This window comes from Chrysemys picta, chromosome 1, assembly GCF_011386835.1.
Source record: "Chrysemys picta bellii isolate R12L10 chromosome 1, ASM1138683v2, whole genome shotgun sequence".
NCBI classification, from domain to species: Eukaryota; Metazoa; Chordata; order Testudines; family Emydidae; genus Chrysemys; species Chrysemys picta.
The window spans coordinates 187,462,174-187,484,314 of NC_088791.1; the positions used below are offsets into that span (position 1 = coordinate 187,462,174).

General features: G+C 40.8%; 1 long non-coding RNA gene across 1 annotated transcript in view; it reads right to left on the reverse strand.

Annotated features, from left to right (window-relative positions):
* Positions 1-22,141, reverse strand: part of LOC122174231 (uncharacterized) — a 923,450-nt gene that overhangs the window by 168,211 nt on the left and 733,098 nt on the right. The gene's annotated exons all lie outside the window — the stretch shown is intronic.

The following is a 22,141-nucleotide window of genomic DNA, read 5'->3' on the forward strand; positions in this document are numbered from 1 at the left end:
TTATACTCCTCCCTGGTCATTTGTCCAATCTTCCACTTCTTGTAAGCTTCTTTTTTGCGTTTAAGATCAGCAAGGATTTCACTGTTTAGCCAAGCTGGTCGCCTGCCATATTTACTATTCTTTCTAAACATTGGGATGGTTTGTTCCTGCAACCACAATAAGGATTCTTTAAAATACAGCCAGCTCTCCTGGACCCCTTTGCCCTTCATGTTATTCTCCCAGGGGATCCTGCCCATCTGTTCCCTGAGGGAGTCAAAGTCTGCTTTTCTGAAGTCCAGAGTCCATATTCTGCTGCTCTTCTTTCTTCCTTGTGTCAGGATCCTGAACTCGACCATCTCATGGTCACTGCCTCCCAGTTATCCATCCACTTTTGCTTCCCCTACTAATTCTTCCCTGTTTGTGAGAAGCAGGTCAAGAAAAGCTGTGCCCCTAGTTGGTTCCTCCAGCACTTGAACCAGGAAATTGTCCCCTACACTTTCCAAAAACTTCCTGGATTGTCTGTGCACCGCTGTATTGCTCTCCCAGCAGATATCAGGGTGATTAAAGTCTCCCATGAGAACCAGGGCCTGCTATCTAGCAACTTCTGCTAGTTGCCAGAAGAAAGCCTTGTCCACCTCATCCCCCTGGTCTGGTGGTCTATAGCAGACTCCAACCACGACATCACCCTTGTTGCTCACACTTCTCAACTTTATCCAGAGACTCAGTTAAGGGACACAGTTAAGGTCTAGCCACTGTTATGGATAGCTCAAATATAAAGGTGCAATTAAAACTGGATTTAGTGTTAGGGCACTCACTTTCTTTACCAAGTCAGCTAGTCTGACAAATGACAGGCTTCACAAAACACACTTCAGTCTTCCCTTTGTGGTGCCAGTCACCCCACTAGCTGTCAGAACCTATTTTCCCTTTCTAATTTTCATCTGTCTGTTAGGTTTCATCCTTTTCCCAAGCCACAAGTTAGTTTCTCTCATTCTTTACTAAAAGTCTCTTATTAAGGCTCAGAGCTCACCCACCATTTGTAACAACATCTGACTTTTGCAAATGATAAGTTATTATGAAGAAAAATCTAACTTAAGTAAGAGAGGAAGGATAGTTTGTAACTAAGGAACTTGAGGACTCGGGAGATCTGACTTCAGTTCCCAGCAATGCAATAGACTCCCATTAGGAGTTGACTATCTTGCCTCTACATTGTTGACTTCTGGATCAAAACGCAAGACAGTACTGGATACTAACAATAAATCATAGGTAAAACTGAAATAAAATGCAGACTATTTATTGGTTTATTCTAAATTAATGTAAAAGAATATGACATTTTTTTTAATTCTTAACTATCAGCTTTTTGAGTGTTTCCAGATTTTTCTCATTTAATCATATTTCTGTCTTTAAATTCTCACTTTTTCTGTACTATTATGAAGTATGAGATACTGACTGAGAAATGTAAAGCATAAATCTGCAGGGTCATTCACCCCAACAAAAATATGTTGGAAGTTTAAACTCACTCACTACTCACTTTAAAAAGTAAGCTAGTGGCTTTTATTATTTTTCAAATACATGTCATTCATTTGTATATAAATCAGGCCTTTTCCATACTTGCATTACAAACAACTATGTCTTTTTTGGCAATGAATTTGTCCCCAACTGCACAATTATGGGGAAAGTGAGAGAGTATTTCCTACCATTTATCAACTTCCATCTCCTTCAAAAAAAAGGAGATGTGACTTCCTTAGCAGCCCAACATTTTCATCTGTGATATGGAGTTAGGCCAAGAAATACCAACCATGGTTACATAAACCAGCAACAATTTAAGAGCCATTATATATGATAATTTACAACTGCTGAGTAACTGAAGATTCAAATCAAATCTCCCAGATCAAAACCTCGTGGCTAGGCTCTACATGTGTAATATAATGGGACAAACCAAAATCCTAGAACCTAACTTAAGAATAAGTTCATATCCAGACCCAAACATTACATCTCACAACAGTCCCAGTTTGCAACCCAACTGCAGTGTGTTGAACCAAAAAAAGAGAGCATCTCTGATGAGTATATCGATGGTTTGCTTTCTTAAAATGAAACACCTTTACTAGTTTAAATGCACTGTTCTTTGCCATGTGATAGTTATTTTCTATTCTAGGTAACCTGATCCTGAAATGCTCTTTCATATAAATAGTTCTGTTAACTTCTGTAGGATTCCTCACATAAATAAGGACTACTTGTGTGAGTAAGGGCTGTAGGACCAGACTGTAGGTTTGGTGCTTTGCAGTCAGAAAGTGCTTTTGATAAACAATACCAGGCCTGATTTTGATCTTACACCACTACACAATGAAAATTATATCCTGGCCTATTGAAGTCAATGGGAGTTTTGCCATTGACTTCAACAGGAGCAGGATTTCACCCCAGGAATTTCTCCACTTAAGTCAATGGGGTTTAAACTAGTATAAAACTAGTATAAACGAGATCAAAATCAGGTCCACTAATCAGAAGCTTGTAAAAACACATGGGGCAAGATGCACATTAACAGTACAACCTACAAATACAGAGACTAATACCAAGAACTTTCTTCTGCCTGCAGCCAGCAGCTATTGCCAAAAAAACCAAGGATCTGTAAACTGTAAGACTGTATAAAGTGCATTACATTGGAATCCTGAATGGCCTAAGTACAGTACCACTAACAAAGAAAAGCAGGTAACCAAGTGAGGTCTACACGCATTTGATCAATCATAGATTAACTTGCTCAACACTGAAAAAAATACATAAGTAAATTGTACAAAATACTCAATCCTGAGGGGGAGAAGTTCTTATTCCCTGAATGTAATAGTTATCTTTTGTTTTATTTTATTTATTTATTTTTGCACAGAGTACTGTAGATTTGTTATATTTGGATCCTACACTCAAAAATGTCCTCTGGCTTTTCCAAAAGAAAAAAAGAAGACACGTATGTTACTTCAGCAGGGTCCTGGGAAATTTAGAGGTTAAAGCTTTCCTGCTGAAAGACAATGTGCAGTAAATAGTGCTGTCAAGCATTTTTATAATCATTACACATAATTATATTAAATGTCTGCAAACATTACCTCAGAACTCAGCAGAGCTTAAAACCTGTCCAAATGAACTATCTTCATATGCTGCTGAAAGGAAATGTGGTTTTTAATTTGTGGCAGCCATTGTTAGCAGAAGAAAAGGAAGTTTTGCTTTAAAAAAAATATGTATATGCTGGTTTTGAAGAGAGAGAAAAAGAAGGTGGCTTTTCTGGGAAATAGTATCCTGGGGTGATCTAGAACACAAACAGCTCCATATAGTATTTTCATCTGCTGAACATGTTTAAGTGTTCAATGGGAAAAAAGAAATCTAGCATAAATGCACCCTGAATCAAAAGCATTTTGTAATCACTATTTTTCTTTCCTAATTTTAATACTGGTGAAAGGTTCCAGGCAGTAGCCTTCTGCTTGTCTCCAGAACAGATACAGAATGGGCAAAGAGCAGTGCAGACTTCATAGAATCATAGAATCATAGAATCATAGATTATAGGACTGGAAGGGACCTCGAGAGGTCATCGAGTCCAGTCCCCTGCCCGCATGGCAGGACCAAATACTGTCTAGACCATCCCTGATAGACATTTATCTAACCTACTCTTAAATATCTCCAGAGACGGAGATTCCACAACCTCCCCAGGCAATTTATTCCAGTGTTTAACCACCCTGACAGTTAGGAACTTTTTCCTAATGTCCAACCTAGACCTCCCTTGCTGCAGTTTAAACCCATTGTTTCTGGTTCTATCCTTAGAGGCTAAGGTGAACAAGTTCTCTCCCTCCTCCTCATGACACCCTTTTAGATACCTGTAAACTGCTATCATGTCCCCTCTCAGTCTTCTCTTCTCCAAACTAAACAAACCCAGTTCTTTCAGCCTTCCTTCATAGGTCATGTTCTCAAGACCTTTAATCATTCTTGTTGCTCTTCTTTGGACCCTTTCCAATTTCTCCACATCTTTTTTAAAATGCGGCGCCCAGAACTGGACACAATACTCAAGCTGAGGCCTAACCAGAGCAGAGTAGAGCGGAAGAATGACTTCTCGTGTCTTGCTCACAACACACCTGTTAATGCATCCCAGAATCATGTTTGCTTTTTTTGCAACAGCATCACACTGTTGACTCATATTTAGCTTGTGGTCCACTATAACCCCTAGATCCCTTTCTGCCGTACTCCTTCCTAGACAGTCTCTTCCCATTCTGTATGTGTGAAATTGATTTTTCCTTCCTAAGTGGAGCACTTTGCATTTGTCTTTGTTAAACTTCATCCTGTTTAACTCAGACCATTTCTCCAATTTGTCCAGATCATTTTGAATTATGACCCTGTCCTCCAAAGTAGTTGCAATCCCTCCCAGTTTGGTATCATCCGCAAACTTAATAAGCGTACTTTCTATGCCAATATCTAAGTCGTTGATGAAGATATTGAACAGAGCCGGTCCCAAAACAGACCCCTGCGGAACCCCACTCGTTACGCCTTTCCAGCAGGATTGGGAACCATTAATAACAACTCTCTGAGTACGGTTATCCAGCCAGTTATGCACCCACCTTATAGTAGCCCCATCTAATTTGTATTTGCCTAGTTTATCGATAAGAATATCATGCGAGACCGTATCAAATGCCTTACTAAAGTCTAGGTATACCACATCCACCGCTTCACCCTTATCCACAAGGCTCGTTATTCTATCAAAGAAAGCTATCAGATTGGTTTGACATGATTTGTTCTTCACAAATCCATGCTGGCTGTTCCCTATCACCTTACCACCTTCCAAGTGTTTGCAGATGATTTCCTTAATTACTTGCTCCATTATCTTCCCTGGCACAGAAGTTAAACTAACTGGTCTGTAGTTACCTGGGTTGTTTTTATTTCCCTTTTTATAGATGGGCACTATATTTGCCCTTTTCCAGTCTTCTGGAATCTCTCCCGTCTCCCATGACTTTCCAAAGATAATAGCTAGAGGCTCAGATACCTCCTCTATTAGCTCCTTGAGTATTCTAGGATGCATTTCATCAGGCCCGGGTGACTTGCAGGCATCTAACTTTTCTAAGTGATTTTTAACTTGTTCTTTTTTTATTTTATCCGCTAAACCTACCCCCTTCCCATTAGCACATGGTATGTTTCAAATCTGACCTAATATGAGCAGCCCCTACTGGTGACAAGACAGTTTATTTTCCATTTAGTGTTTTAAGTGCCTGCTGAACCTAGCAGCACAGGAGTCAATGAATGACAGTTTTAACAACAAGATATCTTGTATATACACGGGTCCTCGATTCCTGGAGCATTCCAAGGCTATTTGCGTCTTCATATATCATAGATATAAGATTTATGACACCCAGCACTGAAGTACAACCAGCTCTGAGGTGGAATAATTCAGTTGCTTAACAGCGCAAAGCAACACAAGAATTTACAACAAAGTAATTGACAGAAAATCATTCACTTCAAATTGCAGGAGGAATTTGGAAGGCAAAACATATTTTTGCAAAGTGAGTTATATCCAGGACAACAGGACAAGTGTCCCTTCCCTTACAAAAAGGGCCATGAAATCTTTATCACACGCAGATTGGTCCAGAAAGGACTGGACCTTTCATATGCTTCACTCCCAACACAAAGCATGTGTATTAATTCAGTAGAGACTGAGAATGAAAAGTCCCAGGTGAAGTTCTAGAGTATGTAATGTTTCATTTAACTGATTTAGTATTTAATGCTGATGATTAGTGTTTCTGATTTTGGTCAATGCATTGAAGGGTATAGCAAATTAAAATGTTAATAAATTACCTAAATTAGTGAACTATTTAATACTTGTATTGGTAATTAATTGGGGCTGCAGTTTCTCCCTTTGTTGTGGGCTGAGGCTTAGAAGTCATGCAATAGGTCTTGATAATTATTGAAATGAAGCAAACAGCTTAGCAACAACCCAGCCATTTGACAGCTTTATATTTTTCGAAGCACTCATTCTGAGCAGAGCAAGCCATGGAGTTGTGTGCAATATCAAACATCTATATCCCTTCTTTTGCCACTTGCACTGAAAGAATTACTCTTTTTGCCAATTTTTAAGAGAGTGAGAGAGAGAGACTGACTCAATAACTGTACATCAATTCCAGAGACTGAAATATGCTTATGTTCAGTAATAAAAGTATTTTCATCTCACTAGAGGGTTGTCTTGGATTCACTTCTTCATCCATTTGAGATTCTGGCTCAGGGTTCTCTCCTCTATCTTGGCTAGGAATCTCTGACCTGATTTTAAGTCTCAAAAGAGAAACGATTATGTGTCACCTGTAGTTTGATTTAGAAGAACAGATGATCTTCCACCTACTCAGACTGATATTTCTTCCTAAGTGTATCAGTCTCCCAGGTCTGAGCTTCAGACATAGGGCTCTAGTAAGGACAGATATTCATTTTTCTTCTTTGAACTGTTAATCATGTTTTTTCTGGGTCAGCCCCATTAGAAACTGAATGCACACATCAGAGGGTGGAGTTTGGCCTATAGTGGCCAAAAAAGTATGCATTTTAAACTGCAAAATCATTTGTTAGGTGGAGTACTGGAGGAGCATAAAGACACAAATTGAAGGAATTGTATTTAAAAGGAAAATAAAATGGCTGCACAAATTCCCAGAATGCTTCAGATGCTGGGGAGGAGAAACTTGGACTGTGATACTGAACACTACATGCATTTTGTCATTTTAGTGCCAACAGCTTTTGAGTCCTGATTGACTCTGAAGCAGGTGCATCCAAAAAGCAAGAAACTAATCCATAAGTCCCCCTTGCAAATTATACTGACCTAGAACATCCCTTTTTGTTACAACAGCTTTGAGTAAACAGAAACATTGACTTACAGCTTCCTGTGCAAATATGGTGGTGTGACACTTTATTTTGGGATTTTATGGTTAGTCCATGTATTTGTTTGTGTTAGCCTTTGAGGACAGATCAGCAGATAATTGAGTACTTGCTCTTAGATAGTAAGAGGGTGTGCCAGATTGCAAAGTATCCTTAGTCCACAGCCTCACCATCAGACTATGATTGGAATTTGCCTGACATCTGATTATTACAATAAAGAGAACAATTTATGATGCAAACACGCACACATTTATTCTGGTATTTACACACACACCCCACTCCCGAGACTTCTTGTTAAAAAAAATGGTAGTGTTCTGAATAGCATATAAACAAAACTTATTTTAGAATGTTTTCCAAAAGACCTTTTAGTCCTAGGACAATATGCTAGTATGGATGCTGCATCTCATTACAAACCCAGAGAGATCCAATAGCGTACGGTCTATTGATGAAAAAGAAATAGCGTGTATATTTCCTTGCATCATTCACTTCATAGAGGAAATCCACTGGACAATCACAATGCTGTAGTCTGGATTTTGAAAAAAGAAATATTGCCCTGTAGTATATAGGTTCAGCACAGTATAGTTTGCACTAACATATAATGCATTGCATCTGGCTAAGAATGGACAAGCTGATGGGGAAAATAGCCAGTAAGAATCAGGTTTTCCCACAGCCCAAATCTAAAGCTAAAGACAATCTTAAGGTTCAAGAGGATTCATAAAAGTGACTATCTTCTCTGGCCAACAACAATCTTCAAGTTTTCATTGGCCAATCTATTGGGCTGACTACTTTATTCAGATACCATAAGTTCGGGGGGGGGGGGGGGGGCACAAATAACAATGCCATTCACTGATTCATAGGCCATGTACCTTCCTCTAGGCCTCGGGGAAGGTAGGAGTTGATGCAACTTCTCCATTCTCCTGGTCCAGCTATCTAGCTCAGTCTCTACCACATAGGAGGCTCTGCAGGGCTGGGACATGCTCAGTATATAGGGCATAGTCAGATTTTTAGCTGCAAGCTTCACAGAAGCTTTCCCTCATATGCGGTAACAGCCATTTCCAGAGCATTATAGCTTCCCTACATCTGGGTAGATTTTCATGACAACAATTTCGAGTTTCTGCTCTAAAGTGTGGAGTTACTAGAACTCTTCAAAGGAACATTTGGAAACAAACTTAATATTGGCAAAGTTAACTATTTTTCTCTAACCTCATTCTTGGAAATGACTGAATGGTTTTTGCAGAAGCTTTAAAAAAATGAGCTTGAAGTAGAGAGCAGGCATGGAAAACTTCAGCCTGAATGGTTAAGTCTGGCAAAGTAAATGAAACCAGGGGTCATAATGGCAAGTATTAGCAATTTCAAGCAGAGGCATCACTACCTGGTTGTACCAGTTATGGTAGGTGTCAGTAGGTGGCGATGTTGCACAGCCTTCCAGGTTCTCTGCTAGGCTACATGTACAGTTAACTCCTCACTTAACGTTGTAGTTATGTTCCTGAAAAATGCAACTTTAAATGAAACAATGTTAAGCAAATCCAATTTTCCCATAAGATTTAATGTAAATGCAGGGGGTTAAGTTCCAAGGAAATATTTTTGGGGCAGACAAAAGGCATTATATACTGTACAGTACTGTACTGCGGTGGGGAGGTGCCCCTGGCTTACCCCTGGGGCTCACAGCTGGGGGTGTAGGGTCTGGGAGGGAGTTAGGGTGCGGGAGGGCGCTCAGGGCTGGGGGTGCGGGGTCTGGGAGGGAGTTAGAGTGCGGGAGGGCACTCAGGGTGGGGTTGCAGGAGGAGGCTCAGGGCTGGGGCAGGCAGGAGGTGCAGAGCACTTACCTGGGGCAGCTCCTGTTTGGTGCAGGTGGCTCTGCACAGCGTGGCACCGCCCCCATGGCCGCGATTCTGGGAGCTGCCCCCTCTCCCCCTGCAGGCAGGGCCACCCAGAACGCAGGGGCTTTAGGGGCTGCAGGGCCCTGGGCTAAGGGGGCCCCGGGGCCCTGGCCTGCAGCTCTAAAGCCCCTTTCGGAATGTGGCCCTGCGAGCACGGGCTGGAGGACTCAGGAGGAGCAGGGGCAGCCGCGCAGCCAGCGGCCGGAGAGAAGCAGCACTTTCCCCTTCAACGCACCGCTTCTCTCTGGCCAGCTTTGAAGGGGAAAGCGCCGCTTCTCTCTCCAGCTGTGTGGCTGTCCCTGCTCTTCCTGAGTCCTCCGGCCTGTGTTTGCAGGGCCGCATTCCAAAAGGGGCTTTAGAGCTGCAGGCCAGGGCCCTGGGGCCCCTGCGTTCCGGTTGGCCCTGCCTGCCGGGGTGGGGAGGGGGCAGCTTCCTTGCTCGCTCCCTCCCTCCCTCCCAGAAAGTCCTAAGCGCACCAAACAGATGTTTGGCAGCGGGGGAAGTGCTGGGAGGGAGGGAGGTGGGGAGGGGGGTAGGCAGAGAAGAGGAACTTGTGCAATGCTCCCTTGTAAAGTCAGCCAAACGACGTTATAAGGGAGCATTGCACAACTTTAAATGAGTATGTTCCCTAATGGAGCAGCGACGTAACTTCAAAACAACGTTAAGCGGGAGGACGGTGGGTGAGGAGTTACTGTACTGTACATTTGAGCTAAGGTGTGATTCCCGCCCTCTGACTGAGCTCAGGCTGCTGTGGCTATGTTCTATTTTAAGCACTCAAGCTCAATAGGAGCTAGCCCAAGTATGGCTCCTCAAGCTGGGAATCACACCCTTCATTTGAAGTGAAGTCATACCATCAGTATGTGAGCAGGGTTTTATTCCAGAAAAAAAGCTTGTGGTATAAGATTTCAGTTATATGCAGTTCTGAGCAGAAGAATCTGCATAAGCAGCAGGAGAGTTTGTTCTCTGCTTGGTCTCTGATTGGATTGCTTGGGTCTAACTGATTTGCATATTTGGGGTTCGGAAGGAATTTTTCCCCTGGTCAGATTGCCAGAGACTCTGGAGGGGTTTGTCCTCCTCTGCAGCCTGGGTCACGGGTCACTTGCAGGTTTAAATTAGTATAAATGGTGAATTCTCTGTAACTTGAAATCTTTAAACCCTGATTTCAGGACTTTAGTAACTCATCCAGAAGTTAGAGGTCTATTACAGGAGTGGGTGGGTGAGGTTCTGTGGCCTCAATGTGCAGGAGGTCAGACTAGGTGATCACGATGGTCCCTTCTGACAAAGTCTGTAAATCAATTTGTGAGGCAGAGTTGCTCTCTGGGAACATGGCATTGGCATTAGGTTGCGATCCCCAGATTCATAGACTCATAGACTCTAAGGTCAGAAGGGACCATTATGATCATCTAGTCTGACCTCCTGCATGATGCGGGCCACAAAAGCTGACCCACCCACTCCTGGAATAATTCTCTCCCTTGACTCAGCTGTTGAAGTCCCCAAATCATGATTTAAAGACTTCAAATCGCTGAGAATCCTCCAGCAAGTGACCCTTGCCCCATGCTGCGGAGGAAGGCGAAAAACCTCCAGGGCCTCTGCCAATCTACCCTGGAGGAAAATTCCTTCCCGACCCCAAATATGGCAATCAGCTGAACCCGAGCATGCGGGCAAGATTCTCTAGCCAGACCCTCTGGAAAAAGTTCTCTGTAGTAACTTTTAATATCCCAACATTGACCATTGTTACTAATTACCAGCGATGGCACGTTATTGACCTATTGACTAAAATCACTTTATCCCATCAAACCATCCCCTCCATAAACTTATCAAGCTTAATCTTAAAGCCAGAGAGGTCTTTCGCCCCCACTGTTTCCCTCAGAAGGCTGTTTCAAAACTTCACCCTTCTGATGGTTAGAAACCTTCGTCTAATTTCAAGCCTGAACTTCCCGACGGCCAGTTTATATCCATTTGTTCTCGTGTCCACATTAGTACTGAACTGAAATAATTCCTCTCCCTCCCTGGTATTTATCCCTCTGATATATTTAAAGAGAGCAATCATATCCTCCCTCAGCCTTCTTCTGGTTAAGGTAAACAAACCGAGCTCCTCGAGTCTCCTTTCATACGACAGATTTTCCATTCCTCGGATCATCTTAGTGGCCCTTCTTTGTACCCGTTCCAGTTTGATTTCATCCTTTTTAAACATGGGAGACCAGAACTGCACACAGTACTCCAAATGAGGTCTCATCAGTGCCTTATATAACAGAACCAGCACCTCCTTATCCCTACTAGAAATACCTCGCCTAATGCATCCCGAGACCGCATTAGCTTTTTTCACGGCCACGTCACATTGCCAACTCATAGTCATCCTGCGATCAACCAGGACTCCGAGGTCCTTCTTCCGTTACTTCCAACTGATGCGTCCCCAGCTTATAACTAAAATTCTTGTTAGTCATCCCTAAATGCATAACCTTACACTTCTCACTATTAAATTTCAACCTATTACTATTACTCCAGTTTACAAGGTCATCCAAATCTCCCTGCAGGATATCCCGATCCTTCTCTGAATTGGCAATACCTCCCAACTTTGTGTCATCTGCAAACTTTATCAGCCAACTCCTACATTTGGTTCCGAGGTCAGTAATGAATAGATTAAATAAAATCGGACCCAAAACTGAACCTTGAGGAACTCCACTGGTAACCTCCCTCCAACCTGACAGTTCACCTTTCAGTACGACCTGCTGCAGTCTCCCCTTTAACCAGTTCTTTATCCACCTTTGGATTTTCATATCGATCCCCATCTTTTCCAATTTAACCAATAATTCCTCATGCGGTACTGTATCAAACGCTTTACTGAAATCAAGGTATATTAGATCCACTGCATTTCCTTTATCTAAAAAATCTGTTACTTTCTCAAAGAAGGAGATCAGGTTGGTTTGGCACAATCTACCATTCATAAAACCGTGTTGTAATTTGTCCCAGGCGCCTTCCGCCTTTAGATCCCTAAATACGTTAGTCCAATCCACTTCCCTAACTAGTCCCCTTAATTTATTAAAGTTAGCCCTTTTGAAATCGTAAACCTTAGTCTCTACAAGCTGTCTGACCATCCCATGTAAGAAATAGTGCATGTGTGTAAATAAAGCAAAGTTACATTTAGAATTTACACAGACTCCACATCACTGATTTCTTCTCTAACTGAGAGGCCTACGTGCAAGGGGCGGGACATCTGCTACTGCTCAGCAGAGGGCAACACTGATGTCAGAACGGAACACCGATGTCAGGAGAAGGGACACAATAGGTTACTCACATACTTGAAAATAAGACCCACATTACATATACACTTTGTGAAATGTATACAGCTAGATCTTTTAGAAATGCATAGAACATACTTGGTTTGATATTTGCTTTTCAAAGTGTGCATGACTTGGATGGAGGCAGCTATGATGTGGAGAGTTACGGGGAGTCAAGGCAGACTTGGAACTATATGGGGGGCAGGTGGAGCCTGTCTGGAAAGGACAAAAGAAAAAAGCCACTGAGTGGCCAAGGCTTCTGTTATGTAGAAGGGCAGAAGCCATATGTGGAGATGATCATCTGTCGGAGAAGGACTCGGGACCATTCTGTAGGCTTTGCAAGCTGCAAAGAGATTCTTATCTCTGAGCAATTCTTAAACATTTCTAATGACCTCAGGAAAGTCCTAAGCTGACTGTCACAGCTCATATAACTGTACCTCTGACCCCTTTGTGGCTTCCTTCAGTGCACCCCACTTAAATCTCAGGCCTCTAGCCATGACCCTTCTTGGGGCAGAGCCCAAGACACACACACTGTTTCGTCTGGGCATTTAAGCTGCAATTCATTGTGATCACCCCAGCAGGTCTGACTTTAGGTCAGCAACTGTAGTCCTGTTCCCTCAGGGGTAATGAGGAGGTTAACCAGTGACCAACCAAGCTTTATGAAGCAAAGTATTATTTATTTAGAAAAAAAGCATCACAGGGGAAAATATCTTGACAACAATGTACAATTTATATGCAGGGTTCCATATGATGGGTTACCAAACTGCAGCCATCTTCCACAGGGAGACCCTGGCAGGATTCAGAGTACTTAAGATCCTCTCACAGGGCCTGTCCCTCCGGTCACAGTCCCATGTCAGTTCTTGGATCAAGTATGTGGCCTTTCTCCCCATCCCAGGGTTTTTACTTAATACAATATTCAGTTGGTTACTAGGCTTCTTTAACCACATCAAGCCACTATATTCAGTTTCCCCAAAGGGGTGAGACTCCTCCAGACTTGCTACTTAACTAGGGAGTAGCATTAATTACTGCCTCCCTGCCACCACGCAGTGATTTTAGTTCCTGCAGGAACTCCTGTAACATTCCTATAGAGGCAGAATAGAATCCTTAGTCCAGATTGATACATGTAACATTTATGAAGTTGATATAGGCTTTGGCTATTCCATGTCTGTAGTATCTGTCACACTACCATATTTCAATAACCTGGAGCTAAACTCTTGAAAATTTTGCATTTGTCTCAAAAACACAAAATGTTAGAATGCTGGAAAATTCCAAATGAAGTGTCTACTTCATCAGAAAACACACACCAAACTGTTCAGATTACTCTTCAATTCAAGGTTGTTAAGGTGAATTTGTAAGTTCATAATAGCTTTGTGATCATGTGGCATCTCCAGAGGAATAAGGCGGGGGGGAAAGGAGTTGAGTACCTACCAGTTAGAAGTGAAAGAAATGCAGCAACAACCAGTTGCAAAATGGCCATGTTCGGATTGCTTAGCTCTGCTCAATTAAAGGGTCAATCCTAGCAAGGCATGCTAGGAAAAAAGTTCCAATCGGTAACCCTGCACAGGGAAGAACTAGTAATGACCAGGGAATTACTAAAGAAAGTGCTCCATCAGAAAGAGCTGTTACTGTGTGTTGCATGCTACCACTGTCAGACTCTTACTGAGGACATGAATCTGTGTGATGGTATTTGAACAGATAAATAATAGGGCTACCTCAATGCGGTGTTCCTGGGAGGTGAGTGGAGAGGTCCTTGAGCACCTAATCTTCTTATACTTTGCTATGTCTCAACCAACCCCCACTTCCCCAAGCTTATGTAGAATTTCTGAATGGGATTTAAGTAACATTCAAGTAATTTTGTACCAGGGAAGAGATCATGGCTGTAGGGTCTTGCAGAACATTGTTTCAAAGAATGGAAAGTTAAGCTATGACCAGACACTTAAAGTAACACTGTCAACTTAAATTCAGTCCAAGGTACATTTTGTAAAATTGAGCCTGGGGAAAAATCAAAGACCAATAGAAATAATTTCACAGTACTTCATAAAGTCCCAAAGGAAACAGGTTTCAAACACTGCATGGGATTTTTTTAATAACTAACACTGACATGCTAAGAACCTGAATGTGAAGCTGACTTTAAACAAGGGAGAGACTGACCTAACCGGCTACCCCAAGACAAATGAAATAAAGAGGTAAAGAGCATATAAAAGCACACTGGATATTCAAAATTCTTTCACTTTTAATAATCTAAGGTATATCACAGGTAAATACAAGTGTTTACAACATATGATTAAGCGTATAGTGTCCTTTCATTAGCTTACAGTACCTTCCACCGGATTCAGCACTAATATGGTTAAAGGAACAGCCACCCTGCTTCACATGAAACCTGAAACATCAAGCACAAGACTTTTTATTTTTGTAACTTTTACACACCATGAATAAAAACTTTACACATCTGGAGAACTCTTCTTCCTGTCCCTCAGTGCCAACTCCAACTGGAACCACCTACACACTACACATGATTAGCCAGCTATGCACAGCACTCTGCCTCAAACAGCTGAATGGATTGAAATTGTACTTCTGAACCATTAAGGGAATTCAGCAAAAGTGGCAATTTTTAAGGCAGGAAAAATAAAACATTTTAGCTATGGGTGCTTTTTCATATCAAGACTGAATCTTCTTAGCCCAACTCAATTTCTTAGAATTCTGGGGAGTGAGATATGCAAGCAATAACAAAAAACTTCTCAGCAAGATAGACACTGGATTTAGGTACAGAGGAAAAATATATTATCTGTAGTCCTTGCCAGACAATGATGTGTATGATCAAAATCTCTGATTTCCTGAGATTTGTCATCATTGTTGAAGCATTTACAATTTCATGTAATTCTACATGCAAGTAGGCTTGGAATGATTAGATTTGTATCAGTAAACAATTTCGCCATACACACAACCCGACCAAAAAATATTTTCACTGATAATAATTGAAATGCACAGATAGGCAGAGAAAGAAAAATGCTTGAGAACTTAGAGTTTGATTTAAGGATATTTACATTGTATATTGACATAGTGATGTTGACAATGTGTGTTTTGTTGGTTATAAAGCCTTAACTTTTTGAATCTCACCATCTACTGTCATAAAATAATTATTCCCTGATCCCCTTCCTGCAGCAGGAAAAAAAAAGTCACAAAATGGAGAGTCAAACTTACCTTGCAAACAGATTTGTGTCTTGAGATTCTGAGGTGTTATACTAAATGTAAGGAACTGATAGACAAAGATTTTTTTAAAAAAGATTAAAAGGTTTGTAGAGTCATTTTAAAATTACTGTTTGAATACTTTTGTGCTAATTTCATGATTGATCATTATGGTCTACTATGTACATTTATAGAACAGAAAAAGACAGCGCACCTAATAGAGAAATTATAGTCTGTCAATTATATGCGAACTGCATGTATTTAAACCCATGCGGTAGATCACATGTAGTTCTTATGCAGCCACACAGATGGGAGCAAAAAATCTCTGCCCTCCTACCCTTGTACAGCTTTGTAAGGGCCACTCACAATAGCATTCCCCAATATTTTCAATACTATTCATTCAAAAACCATGAGTTCACCGTAAAAATACTTTGGGTTCTTTTTATTTAGTTTCTGATTTTTTTATTCCTGAGGGTGCACCTAGGTCACATTTTCAGGCTTTTCTCCACAAAACTCAATGACCAGAAACTTATGTTTAAAAAAAAAAAAAAAAAAAAAAGGAGGTCCTCACAACTCTAGGATCTGGGACTTTAAGAAACAAAAACTATCATGAGACTGCTCATAAAATAATGAGAGTTGCCTGCACTGAGATCCTTCATGCTGGGACTGGTGATTCATGGGCCCCTCTTTGAGAAAGGAAGCTAAACTCCCTAACCAGCCTGTGGATGGAAAGCAAAATTGGTGGAAGACTTTGCTCATGCAAGGAGCATCCTTGACAGAGATTGTGCCTGTCTGCTGCTCTTTCTGGGGCAGTGTGACTGTACAGTGTCCACTACGCAAGGCTGGGACTTTTGAGCCACATTGTGGTTCAGTATTTATTATCTTTGGAGTTATTCCTGTGAATAAAGTAAATACAAGTAAGTGTCCCAGAGCTGAAGACTCAAACGGATTCTTGTTACTGCTAAGAATAGTCTTAGGAATTATCTGTAGAGAGCATGCACTAAGACACAAACTCCTCCCAAAACAGTCTTCCTTGCATACTATTGCCGGAATTAATTCAGAAAAAGAGTGTTTTTTTCCGTCCAGCCATCTGCACATAAGCAAGGTTTTCTGGTATATGTTTGTGTTTACATGGTGGCTATATTTAGGTGCTAGGAGCCCAATAAAGTCATTAGCAAAAAGCTATCTGAGTTATGCTGAGGACCTTACCAGCAGTATCAGTAGCTGCCACAACCATGCCCCAGAATTGGGAAGTTGTAAAGGTAGAATATGAAACACACACTGAACTCCCCCATGCTGTGAGTTCTGTGCTGCATTCTTAGGGGTTCAGCATATCATCTCCTCAGAAGTAATGTGGGTTTGGCTATACTCTATATTTTAGCTTTATTGAATGCCTTCTCTTTGCTGAAGGAGCCTGATTACAAAACAGTTGAAGGTGCCATCTGCACTGGAGAATGGAACTGGGTTGTAACGAGAGCTGCTGATATAGTTGTGCTTGTGGCATAGATAGGAACTCAGTTATGGACCACCATATATACATATTACACCTATATAACATTCCACCAGTGTGCCTAGAAACTAGAGATCAACTAAAAACATTTGTGGGTTAAAGTTTCTTCCATAAGAAATTGTAAAGGTTGTATGTTAATATCTTTACATGTTGACCTAAATTATGATGGATTCTAATCGTGATAGTATCTAACATTTTAGGTGAAAGTACGTTAATTGATTTTCATTATAAACAGAGAATATCTGAAATGCAAGTAATAGGTACCCATCCTATCTTAAAGCAAAACACACACTAAGACTTCCATTGACTTAAGTGGGCTCTGGAGTAGGCCCCAGGAGCAATTTCTAGAGCTGATTTAATCAAATTATACATTGCTTCTTTTTATCTGTAATTTTAATAAGGCTAGACATTGCATCAGATGAAACAAAGCAAACCAGAATTATTTCACACCGAGATTATCTGATGAAACCTGAAACTGCATGAAGAGTACCGGCTCCATTTGTTTGACATGAACCACCACTCCTAAGGCAGGGTAGAATCATTATTAAAATATAATTCTTAAAATTTATGTACAGAGAAAAAGAAACAAAGTGTGTCTGGTCCATGTTATCTGTCTGGCACAGTTCGCACGCATATAATACAAGGAGCCATGTATATTTATTACACTATATACATACATAAAATAGCTCACCATCTGAAACTTTGTCCGAAATTTTTATTCATAGTTATTTGCAGAGGCATTGTTGTGTGGAAGATGCAATTTTTTGCCTCCTGTCAATGTCCCCCACATTCTTCTTTGTTTTTTAACCAGATGTTGGCCTGAGCCATGGACCCACATTCTAAGCTTTATGCAAGCTATGCTGAGATGCAGCTCGCAGTACTGGGCAAAGGTGGCTATGTGCTACCTTTAAAGCCCCTGGGATTCTGAGGACAGCTAGGTCCAGACCCCATCATAAGTCAGAGCAGATTTCAGGAAGCCCTAAGTTTGGCCCAGCTGTCCATGATCACAAGGGGCCATTGCACCAGTCAGAAATAATGGAGAGCAGTGGTGCTCTGGCTATATTCCCCTTTCCATGGCCATGCCCCCCATTCTGGGGTACAAGGATTCTATGCCCACTGGCTATACGATTATGAGAGAGAGATTTTTCCAGGAAGCTGAAATGGCTTTCTTGCTGCCTTGTGCTGAAGACTACACAAAGCAAATGAAAGATGCAACCAAAATCTTGCCCATTGTCTGGAAGCTGTTGATATCTTGGGGTGAAATCCTGGTACCATTAAACTCAGTGAGTTCTACCATTGATTTCAATGGGCCTAGAATTTCACCTCAAGTCTGCTGTTCTACAGAGTGTTCTGACTGGTATTCTTCTGCCTAATATCAGGCCAAGTTGGTGGAATATCACCAAAGCAGAGCTCTCTGCCTTGTCTAATGCACATACATCAAGCAGTGGGGATCCCAGAATTGTTGGGTTTAGCCCAAGGACCCAGAGGTACTGGAAACAAGCCCTCTCCCCCTCACTAACAGACATTCATATGGCATTTCAAACACTTCTGCTTCCGCTCTGGACCCAAGCCATAAAGTGCAGATGTGTGCAATCATTTGGGGTTTTTTTTGGTCTGTTTGTCTTTAGAAATTAAACTAAAAGAATCTTTTCTCTCTCTCTCTCTCTTGTTTTGGTTAAAATCAAGAATGTTAGATCAAGGCTTGGTTTGGTTTGTATGAAAGTTTGGGTTGGTTCTCATTTCCTCCCATCCATTATCCCCATATCTAACCATCAAATAGTAATGTTGATAAATATGAGGGGTAAACAATTTGGCTATATAGTATCATATGTACTATAAGTTATTTAGTATTGTTTTCAGTCCAGAGCAGCTGCTCACTGTGTGGACATTCTGTCCATAAAGATTTTAAACAGGAAAAACGAGCATTTAACATAACCTTTTAGCCAGGAAGACGACTGACTGTTTCCAAGTATCCCCTGTATTTATGAATTCCAGCAATCCAATAGAGAACTGTCATGTTTTATACTCATATGGAGATAAATCATGCTAAGCTATTAATGATCATACTACTTCAAATTCATATTTTTCTTTTAAATGAGTTACAATTTATGTAGCTATAATTTTTCATTTACTGTATGAAATAGAAGACGTGTTACTATTTGTCGGCCTCACATAACTTGTGTCATCCCCCTCACACTCTCCTTGGCTCTGTCATTGACACTAGCTTTGATTGCCCTTCCCCATTCATCTTTCCCCACATGCCATTCTTTATGCCTGGAATTCCCTCCCTGTAGAACCTTCTTGTCAGACAGGTTAGAGAGCCATCACTATTCAGACTGATTCAAGATATAATACACCGCTTCACTATACATACATTTAAAAGAAGTACATATGTAGAGATGAATTATCCACAGAAATATCCCTTACATCACACAAAACCTCTGAGATGCATGGTCATCCGTTGGTGGTTGTCCGTTTTACCTTTGCAGACAAAACATATGGTTGGCAAAGACTCATCATTGCAGTTAACATGGAGATCATAGAATATAGCAATTTTGTTTTGATAGAAGCAAGAAAGAGTTAAATAAATATACCAAAAATAGGGAAGATGCTTATATACGCAGTTACTCAGCCAGCTACATGGGGAAATTCACACTTGTGAAGAGGGCCAGAACCAGGCCTGTACACTACTTTGATTCCACTTACGCCCACTTATACACACACACCACATCCTGTGTATTAGGAAATGATGACTCCAGATTATATGGATAGAGGTTTTATTTTTCATTTCAAACCCAAACTTAGAAAGCCTGTATGAACTCCTGGCCCCTGTGGAAGTCAATGGGAGTTTTGCCATTTACCTCAATGGTGCCAGAATTTCACCCCCTTTCGTACATATTGCTTAAAAACAAAACAAAACACACAAGAAAAACTAAAAAAATCACACACATTATGCACAGTACTAGATCTCACTATGCTAACCGTAGTAAATGCAAATATAGTATCAATATATCAATCTTACATAGCTTGTTGCAGTAAGCTAATGGCTTTTGGTAAAGAAGTGGCACTTACCACCTCAGCAAACAATATGCTTTTCAAATGTATTAAGGATATGTGCCTAATTATTGTACTCATAAGAAAATGATCTAATAAATGATCAAATATAGTGTCAGGTAGGAAAACGAGCATTATTTACTTTTTCTGAGTGTGCTAATTAATAGATTTAAAGAATAAAAATAGGCCACGCATGAACTGGGCTTTTAATTAAAATGTTTCTGTAGCAATGAATCTAAAATGACAGGCAATCTGACCATGAAAAATGTAACATGTAATAGTGACAAAAATACAGTTTAAATGTGAGTCTTTACAGTGTCACTAGATACTTTTTGTTTGGAACGTAAATGTTTCCCACTCTGAGGTTCAATAGTAGGTATATTTGCTCAGTCATTGCAAATCTACTAATAGTTACTCTTCTGATTTCAATTCAGTGCCTCTGTCCACTGGGCATTGTTTTTAAACCTTTTTAGTTAATGCACTAGAGCTGCTGAAATATTGTGACCTGCTTTTAAGTCTGAAGTGGCCAATACAAAATGTTAAGAGACAAAATAACCACAGGCCATTAGCGGAGTAAAAAGATGGATTCTAAATTTTGCAGTTCTCTTTCCTCAAGGCAAACACTTTAACTTCTGGGGATTCCAATAATAGAGTTTTTTCTTTAGTCTTTCCTGTTATGCCTGATTTTCAGATAAGTGTTAGATAAAATTAGGAGTACCTAAGGGTTGTAGGATTAGGCCAAACATTTTGTTATGTTCTCTGTCAGCACCCTATATTAGATAGACATTAACGTCCTTTGGCATAATTATTAATTTTGCCTTCTGTAACGGGATCAGGGAATAACATATGCAATCATTAGTACAAGAATAGGGCAATACGCTGTTTGAAAACTCACACCAAACTTGTAAGGGTGGAGATACAATTAGGTCTATCAAGGACAGGCTCCTCTTCCTTAGCAGGTGGCAATTGTTTCATCATTTCCTAAAGTGTGTTAGTTTGCTCAAATAGTTAGAATAGTCAAACGAACGTGTACTAAATTTTCATATAGTTGGAAAAATCAGCAGGCAAATGACTTTCTTTGGCTTGAAGGCACATAAATCTGTTTTGCAGAGCATTTCCACAACAGAATTCATGATGAGCTTCCCTGCAAGAAACAGTAAAAAGGCTCTGAGCCAAAAGGGATGTAAACGTGTAAACGGTGGCATGAAGACATGCTCCTCCAGCAGGAAACAACATTAACATGTGTCTGAGAATCTGTAGGAGAACAGTGAGAGGGTAACTTTTGGCAAACGAGAGCTTGTATTTCAGAATGCTTATTTTTGTGTTTCATTTAGAAGGGTAAAAATGTGTACCCTGAAATAGTCACCACTAAGCAAAAAGATGAAATAGAACAAATTTTAATGCAGTTTTTGAAGTAAAATACTGGCAGCAGAAGATCCTGCATATACAAAGAATAAATATACATTGCAGACCCGATTCTCATCTACAATAATGCCCTTTTACATTGCTCCAGCCCCCCATTGGCCTGGAACGGCGGACCGTGGCCAGTGGGAGTTGCGATCGGCCAAACCTGCAGATGCTGGAGGTAAACAAACCATCCCAGCCCACTAGCGGATTTCCCTGACGGGCCGCGTGCCAAAGGCTGCCGATCCCTGCTGTAGTAGCTCTTGATTGCCACTAAAAACCTCCAACGACTTAGAGTGCAAACTCAGTTCCAGTTTGGCCTAGTTACTGTGATATTTTGATGAAGGCACCCAAAACTGTGAGCCACTCTGTCACTGCTCTGCCACAGCAAAAGTGAGTTCCTTCTGCTGCTGAACTATGAGTCAGCTCCTTGGCGCACCAAGCCTGTCTGCCTTGACAGCAAACTCTTCAGGATTCTGCCAGTTCAAACCTTGCCTTGTAGGTAACAATCAGTGAACCTCAATTCCTGAGTTCCTCAGAGATGTCTTTCTGCAGTACCCCTTCCCTCTCACTGGACCCTCACAGAAGTTATTAAATTTGCTGCTCCACAGAAAGCACAACGGCTTATTAAATTAGCTGAAGATTTACACTTCAATATAATAGCACTGAAATGGTTTTGCAATAACAAGAATAATGTATTAACAAGAACACAGGTTTAAGTCATTTCAAGTAAGAGTAAGAAAAGATATGAAAGGTTACAAAACAAAACAAAACATGCTTTCTAGTGACTAAAACAACTTCAGTAAGTTACAATCTTTATCTAAGCAGGTTTCTTACCTATACTCAGTTTCTAGAGACTTCAGCTCCCTTGGTTGAAGGATCTACCTTTCTCAGGATTCAAAAGCTCTGACATCTTGCATCCCTTTGGTGAAGGATGCCAAAACAGCTTTGTGCTTATATTTTCCAAAGTCCATTGC